Raw genomic sequence first — 8796 nt, 5'->3', positions numbered from 1 at the left:
TTAAATGTGCTCAGACCACTTACATTAACTTACAATTGGGAAATTATCTTGAGTTTCATCTCAAGAGTAATTGCCTTTCTCTTCTGCTTCTCACCAGAAACAGGAAAACACAGATGGGCATTTTGTAGACATGATGATATGCAAAAACACAAAACATTATATTTAAAAAATGCTGGCAACAGAGTACACTGTAGGATATTGATTGTTTACCCATGTGATTTCATGGCTGGCTGAGAGCTGAGGCTCACCGTAGTGCCCCACATCATGGGAGAACATTGTACAACATATTGCTGGCCTGGGAGGTGATCAAAATTCAAAAATTGAAGTGTGGTTTCCACTTAACAAATATAACTTTTGCACCATCCTAGAGTCAAAAAATTATAAGTCAAACCATTTTAAGTCTGGGATCATCTGTACTAAGATTAAACCAACATGTAGATAATGAGAGCCAGGTTTTTATAGTCTAAGAAAGAAGTTACAAATAAAGAAAGGGAGAAGGTAAGAATAAGCTCTACAGTGCTGTATTGGGGTCAGAGCTATTAATGTGGATTTAAAAATATTATATATATATGAATAGACAGAGATAAATACAGATATGTTTATGTATTCTAGCTCTATGGACTAAGAGAAAGTAGAAGCAGTGACATCCAAGTAGCAATAAGCCTACCTAGTATCTAGAACATAGTTTCTAAGTATCTTTCTCTAGTGAAAGTCTAAAGGCTTCCTGAAGACCTAGAAGTACTCCAGGACTAAGGCAGGAAAGGTACGAGATGAAACTGGAGCATTTTGTAGTTCCAGAAAGTAAGAAAGTGCCAAAAAAAAAAAAAAAAAAAAAAAAAAGAGGTAGAGCACAGGATCTGCTATGGAAGAGCTCCCGAATGGCCCAAATTGAAACAACTTGAGCAACAGAAGGAATAATTATGGTCTTAGATTATACCTCAAATTAAAAAAAGAATCAATACTGATAAAAATAAGTGAATAAACGACTGGGAAATAAGGACAGTTCTTCCTGACAGAACAATTTCAATGAATAAATTTAGATAGAATAAGGGAAATAGAAAAACACCACTAGAACATCATAGTAATAATCATTGCAGCAAGATCCACCGACAAATGTTAAAATTTGGGGGCAAGTATTAACAGAGATATGACATTTATACACTCTAAAGATGTCTTTCCCCAGATATTCAGTATTTACTAAAGAGTAACTTTAGTGAAAAATCCTAGCAGACACCACTTTAACCACGTGATTAAGATTAACATGACCAGTAATACTCACGGACAGTGTGTGTCCTGAAATGATGCACTGAGAAAGCAAGTCACCTCTGTGGTCATCTTTCCAATAACGCATGACTTCACTCTAAAAATGAGAAGACACCAGACAAGCCCAATTTGAGAGCCATTCTACAAAATAACTGACAAGTGTCCTTGTGAAAGAGAAGGAAAGACTGAAGAACTGTTTGAGTTTGGAGGAGACTAAAGAGATACGACAGTGTAATCTGGGATCCTGAATTGTATCCTGGAACAGAAAATACACAGTAGTAGGAAAATGATGAAATTCAAATAAATTCTGTAGTTTAGTAATATTTCTTCAAGTTTAATTTCTTATTTATGATAATTTTTCTATGATTATGTATAATAACACAAGGGAATGCTGTATAAATGATATAGACTGCTTTTAAAGTATTATGTAAGATAAAATTATCTCAATATAAAAATTAAAAAGTATGTTTGCTTCTAGTCAAGATTGTACTGTAAGTACATGTTTCAAAAACTTCTCTCATCATTCTAAGCCAATAAAATAATGGCTAAAAAAAAAGTGATGTTATAAATGATAACGCTAAGTACTCAAAATATAAAAATCTCATGGATCAAAAATAGAAAAGAACAGTGGTCATGAGGGCTGAAACCACAGAGCTACTTTGCTCTAGGTCTAGAAATAGGCTTAGTTGACTAACAGGGCAATGGGCAAGAACAATATTTCATATGAGGTAAGGCAACAAATCCTGTGTTAGTGAAACAAAGGACCAGGGAGAGGAGGGACAAAAAGAGATTACTGGCTATATTATTAAAAGGCCAGTCCAGACCTTTCCTCCTTAGCTTTCTTTACTGCAAGTTATATAAATAAAAAAATATATATTTGAATTATAAGCCTCCTGGAAAGCTTGATTATGGTGCCTTTTTAGTAATTGAGAAGAAAGCATTAGTTTTGGGAAGAGCATCTTGGGCCGGACATTATCTTTTTATCAGAAAATCTTTGGGCCATCCTTATTCTTTCTGTCTGAAAAAGTAACATGATATCTGGAGGTGCAGCTGTTGTATTGAGAACATAGGGATAAAATCATACATTATGTATGACAGAGCATAAAAATAGATAGAACCAGGTTCTTTGACGTTATCCTAGTGCTTTATATCAGCCATAGCTTTTCGCCTCTGTACACCTTGTTTTGTCAGAAAAACAAACACTTCATTTATGTAAGCTATTGTTTTCCTTTTGACTCACAACAAAATGCAATTTTAACTAGGTCTGAGAAAAGCTAAAATCATGCTACCCAAGGTGAGTATGCCAAAATAATTCTAAATATATGAATAAATCTTATACAAAACAAAATAAAAACCAATTATACAAACACAAATTTACTCTAGAAGGAGTGAAAATATTGAGCAATCTGAAATAGTCTTTAGAATAAGTATGCTTAGAATTCAAAATGGTAACTAAAAAAATAACAATCATAAAATAGAACTAAAATCGACGAAATAAAAATCTAGAAGTAAAACAAGAATGAATAAGTTTAAAGGGAAAAAATTAAAATCATGAACACATATATAAAAACTTAACAAACAATAGAGATGTCAAACAGATTAGTTGTTAGATAATGAACACTTTGATAAATGTTATTGGATGATCGACTCTCCAGCTGGAAAAAATAAAATGATATTCCTGCCTTAACATCCTAAATATGCAAGATAATTAGGTACCATTAAAGATCAATTATAAAAAGCAAGATGTTCAAATTGAATTTTAGAAGAAATTACCAACTAATATTTTTATAAGTTCAAAATAATATAGTGTTTCTTGAACAAGCACCAAAACAAAATTACATTGCACATAATATTTATTCAAAATTGTGTCAATATTGTGGTTCTTATTCGTTAATGAAAGAGAAAAAAGTGTAGTTTTGATAAAAGGAATTAATAAAAGTCTATATTTAATTGCTACAGATAAAACCCCGACAGAACTAATATTAAGGTCACAAACTTGAATATATATTTGGTTAATAAATTCAATTATTTAGACAGTTCTTATTTAGTCTATTGAAAAGGACTTTTCAAATGGATGCCAGACTAGGGTAGAATCGCCACAGAAAGCACACAAAAATCTCGTATTCCTGGGAATGTACCATCCATAATTTTTATGTACTACCTCAGTTACTCTGAGAAGGTAACCCTAACACTCTAGGTTAGGTAAGTAAAACTGTAATTGCAAGAAAAAATGAGTAAGAATAGAAACAGAAAATGAAGAAATTAATTTAATCCTATGGCATTAGCAATTTTTTAATCATTTGTTTGTAATCATCCTAATTGTGCATGATAATTTTATCTGCATTTTAAAGTGTTCAAAGCATTTAAGGTAATTATATATAAATATATATTAGGCTTATAAGTAGTGTTATAAATTAAGTTTGCAATCTATGTTCAAATCTTTGGCATTATAGCATTGAATACTTTTATAAATTTATGATTTATTAATTATGTCATACTGTGTGAATGTTTTGATATATGTTTGAAAATTAATAGTTAGGCATTAAATGGACATAAGAAAATCTTTCAAAAAGAGAAGAAAGATTTATATAATGGGCCATACTAAAATTAAAACTTCTATATATACACCATAAATGTAATAAAATTCAGCTGACCAATTATATTTTAAAAACATTTATTTTCCAAAATATAAATAAGATAAAAGGAAAATATATGACTCGACTAAAAATCTGAAAAATAATCTCAATTATATTAACAAAAAAATTAATAAAAATAAAAATAAACAAGGAAAGTGCAAAATGAAAAAACAGTTAAAATAATATGGAGGGACAAAAAGTAATTTTATGGAAAGGCATAATTTATTTTTGCATAATACATTTTGAAGTTATAATAATGTTAAATGTATCTAAATTAATCTATAAATATAAATATATCCATATAAAATACCAACAAGATATTATTGGAGAGAAAGGTAGAAAAGCATCAAACCTTGTTATCAGGTAGGTGCTATTCTAAGTATGAGGGATTTTAATGAATAGAACAAAGTTCCTGCCCTCAAGTAATTTATATTCTAATAGCGGAAGGCAGGCAATAAAAATGTAAAAAGCCAATTAATTTTAAAAGATAATCTCAAATAATGAGAATGTTTGTTGAAAAGATAAAACAGGGCATGCAGTAGAAAGCGTCCAGAAGTAGGTGTGTGTGCTGCTTTGGCGTAGGTGGGGGTGGAATAGGCAGAGATTTTTTATGTAAAGTGTTGGAATAACATTTTTGTTATATTAAGTACAGGAAGATGCCTATAAGATATACATTTTTAGAAATTTGCAGAGAAACATGCTAATTCTTGTGCTTGTTAGAAAAGAGAGTCTATATCTCTATCAGCTTTGATTCATTTATATTTTCAGAAATTGACGCTGGAAAGGTAAATAATCAACTAAACTGGTAACAGTGGCTTTCTCCAGTAAAATGAAGGGGTGGGATGTGTGAAAACAGGTTTTAAAAAAATACTTCTATTTGTAATATTTGTGTTTTTTGGAAATGACATTGCACATGATATTTATTCAAATATATATGTAAATACATACCTATTTAGAAATCTAATGTGACTGCGGTTCTTACATGTTGGTGATGGTTGGGTATAATTTAAAGATGTTAATAATTTTAACAAGGTAAAGAATATCTGTACTTTCATGTAATATTTTTATGCTATAGGTGAAAATGCCTTTCAGAGAAATCTATTGACACAAAATTTCACATAAAATATGTATCACTCTGAAACATATTTTGTGAGTAATTTTATTTGGAAGTGAAAATATATGAAAATATTTTAATAACCAAAATTATAAATTTGGAAATGACTGGATATATATTCTTTGTCCATTTTTAATTTAATTACAAAGTTTAATGAGATAGACATATGAATACTGACAAGGCCATAACAAAAATGAAACCTCATACCTTAGAATAAGTGATAAAGAAAAGTAATTTTCATTCCTCCCAAAACTATTTCATAAAACATTTCAGTCATAATCTTTAAGCATAAGAAACCATGTTGTTGTTTATTATCACCCTCATCATGTACCCATTAGGGCCTCAATATATAAAGCTTAGTTTTTTTTTCCACAAAATTTCAAAATACAAATATATAAATGTAATTCTGCAAAGAATTTAATACGCAGACTTCTTGTCTCTTCTCAGCAAAAGTTTTGTTTTTCTAGGGTATAAATATATTCTGAGAAGCATGTGCTATAAATTGAAGATTTTAAAATATATATAATTATTGTTTTTAGAAGAAACAGAAAACAAGATAAATTCATTCCTTAAACTATTTTCATGAATGAAAATTTAGCAGACAAATGAAAATGTCTGTTAGAGAATTTATTGACACATAAAAAATTTGCCGTAGAACTCTTCCTAAAATCTTCCTTTCAAATTCACTATGTTCTGTTTCAATTTCAGACATTTCACTACCAAAATAGTATTCTCTTTTGATAACTCTTATTTACAAGTTGGAAGTCAAGTAAAATTTTAGTGTGTCTGATCATAAAGTTAAATATATTTTATTATTAAAAATATTTTGATGTAATTAGCAATCACTAGAAAGAGTTTATAAAATAAAGCTATGCAGGTATAAATTTATTTTATATTCTGTGCTATAAGGTGTGACAGTTGTCTCTTTTTACTTTTTATGTTTATTTATTTTATTTGAGAGAGCTTTAAGTTGATTTTATTTTATTTAGAAATTTTGCTTACAGTATCACATAAATGAACATTTATACCATTTAAAAATACCCGCTTCCCCTCTCTCTCTCATTCTAGCTCTTGCTCTCGCTTGCTTTCTTTCTCTCTTTCTCTTATACCAAAAAAAGAACACATGGATTTTTAATGTGGAAAGTAAGTCAAACATGTTTTATTTTATTTCCGCCTTAATTCAAAACAAAACCAACAAACCAAAAACATTGACCTTTTCAGATCCTATGCTTTCTCCATTTGCCACCCCTATTTCTACACTGCCTTTTACATACAAGCTTAAAATACATTATGTACATAAATTGTCTCCATTTTCTCACTTTCCATTTTCTACTGGATCTACTATTATCTCCATTTTAAACTCCATTGCTCCTGAAACTTTTTAAAAGTTTATCAATTAATGTCCTCCTTTGCTTAATACATAAGCACATTTCAGTTACCAATTTACTTCATCTCTAAGAGAGTGCTTATTTCCCTCATTTTAAAAATAGTCTCTTTCACTGGCTTCTGAACACCACGTTTTCTTGACTTTTGATAATGACTGACAGTATGTAACAGAAAAATTCTAATATAATAACTAAAACAAGAAGTACATTTTGTTCTTGTATAAAACATTTCAGGAGTCCAGAGCAGTCTGGTAGCTCCAGAGTAGGACTGAAGATCCAAGATCCTATTTTTCTCTGCCATTCTTTAAGGTCATGTCCTGGGTCAATGTAGCTACGAGAGCTCTAGTTTTTATTTCTACATTGAAGTCCAGAAGCAGGAGAGAGACTGCAAAATAAAAGTCTTTTTCCTTCCTACTGAATTTCTTTAAACCAACTCTACTCCTTGAGAGAACATAGTCATATGGTCATGCCTAAGATAAGAAAGCCTGACAAATAAAATAGGATGCTTCCTATTTTAACAGGGAACATCACAATTTGGAATAAAATTTAACTTCTTTTAAAGAATAAAGGGAAGTAAGATATTGGTTGCAACTATCCATCTTTGCTTCCTTGCTCCAGTTATATAAACCCTCTCACTTCTGTCTCTATAACTCCACCTTTTATACTAACTTCATGTGACCAACATTTAAATATATTAAATAATCTGCTATCTTAAAACAGAATAACTAAAGATAGACTGCCAGATTTGAAATCCCAACTCAACCACTTGCTAGTTCTTGAATCTCAGAAAAGTGACTTAATCTCTCATTTCCCAGTATTCTGTACCCCATGCCCCATAAATGGTAATGGTAGTAGGTACTACCTCCTAGAGTAGTTGAGAAGATTAAGTAAATTAATATTTATAATACACTTAGAACAATGCCATGGCACAAAGTATGTGCTATATTATTGATACTGATGCTGCTGATAGTGTTTGAATTTACCATGAACAGTCTGACCTACTCAGAATGTAAATCTGAATTCTGGGTCTAACAGTGTACGTGGTAATGGGAAGAATATATGGCTTCTGTGTTCCCCATCATTTCAGCTGGAAGAGCTGTGTCCACGAACTAGTGTCCACTCTCCTTCAACCAACTTTTCGCACTGAATTCACACATTTTCCATCTCTGTTTTCATAGGTCAGCAAAAATGTGTAATTTTTGTATCCTGGATTCTCTAAAACACCTATATTCTTTAGTGTCTCCCACTGAGTCCCCAACCCAAATCTATTGCCTTATTATACGAATCCTTTTATGGTACCCACTAGAATCACAGCTTCATAACTATCCAACTCCCCACAATTTGCAAACGTTTCTATTAGTGATTTCTTAAGAACCTTGTCTTATGTGACATTCCCTCTTTCATGAGAAAATTGATCAGGCAGAATACTTGTAAGAAGTGACTATTCTTTAAAATATATAATTTTTAATTTTTAAATTACAGTTAACATACCACATTATATTGATTTCAGGCATATAACATAGTGATTAGACATTTATATAACTTTAGAAGCAGACACCCCAATAAATTCAGTACTCATATAACACCATACATAGTTATTGCAGTACTACTGACTATATTCCTCATGCTATACTCCACAACCTCATCACTACTTTGTAACTACCAATTTATACCTCTTAATCATTCCTCACCTTATCCATTCCTCCAAACCACTCCCATCTGGCAACCATCAAAATGCTCTCTGTATCTATGAGCTTGTTTCTGTTTTGTTTGTTCATTTATCCTGTTCTCTAGCTTTCACATATATGTGAAATCATGATGTGTGTCTTTCTCTGTCTGACATATTTCGTTAAGCACAATACCCTGTATGTCCATCCATGTTGTTGCAGATGGCAAGATATCCTTTTTTTTTTTTTTTTTTTATAGCTGAATAATATTCTGTTGTATATACGTACCACTTCTTTATCCCTTCATCTGTTGATAGGCACGTAGGTTGGCTTCATATCTTGGCTATTGTTAATAATGCTGCAAAGAACATATGGACAAACATGTCCCTTCAAAGTAGTCTGGGTTTCTTAGGATAAATATTCAACAGTGGGATCACTGAGTCCTTCTTTGTCTCTTGATATAGCCTTTGTTTTATAGTCGATATTGTCTGGTATATGTATCGCTACTTCAGTTTTGTTTTGTTTTTTTTTGTATCTATTTTCATGAAATATCTTTTTTCATTACTTTCAGTCTGTGTGTGTCTTTTAATCTGAAGTGAGTCTCTTGTGGGCAGCATATGTAAGGATTTTGTTTTCTTATCTCTTCTGCTGCCCTATGTCTTTTGATAAGAGCACCTAATCCATTTTTATTTAAAGTTATTGTTGATAAATATGTAGCTATTGTCATTTTA

Source organism: Rousettus aegyptiacus, unplaced genomic scaffold, assembly GCF_014176215.1.
Source record: "Rousettus aegyptiacus isolate mRouAeg1 unplaced genomic scaffold, mRouAeg1.p scaffold_m13_p_4, whole genome shotgun sequence".
Classification (NCBI taxonomy): Eukaryota; Metazoa; Chordata; class Mammalia; order Chiroptera; family Pteropodidae; genus Rousettus; species Rousettus aegyptiacus.
The sequence above is the reverse complement of the archived record's forward strand: the minus strand, read 5'-3'. Positions refer to the sequence as shown.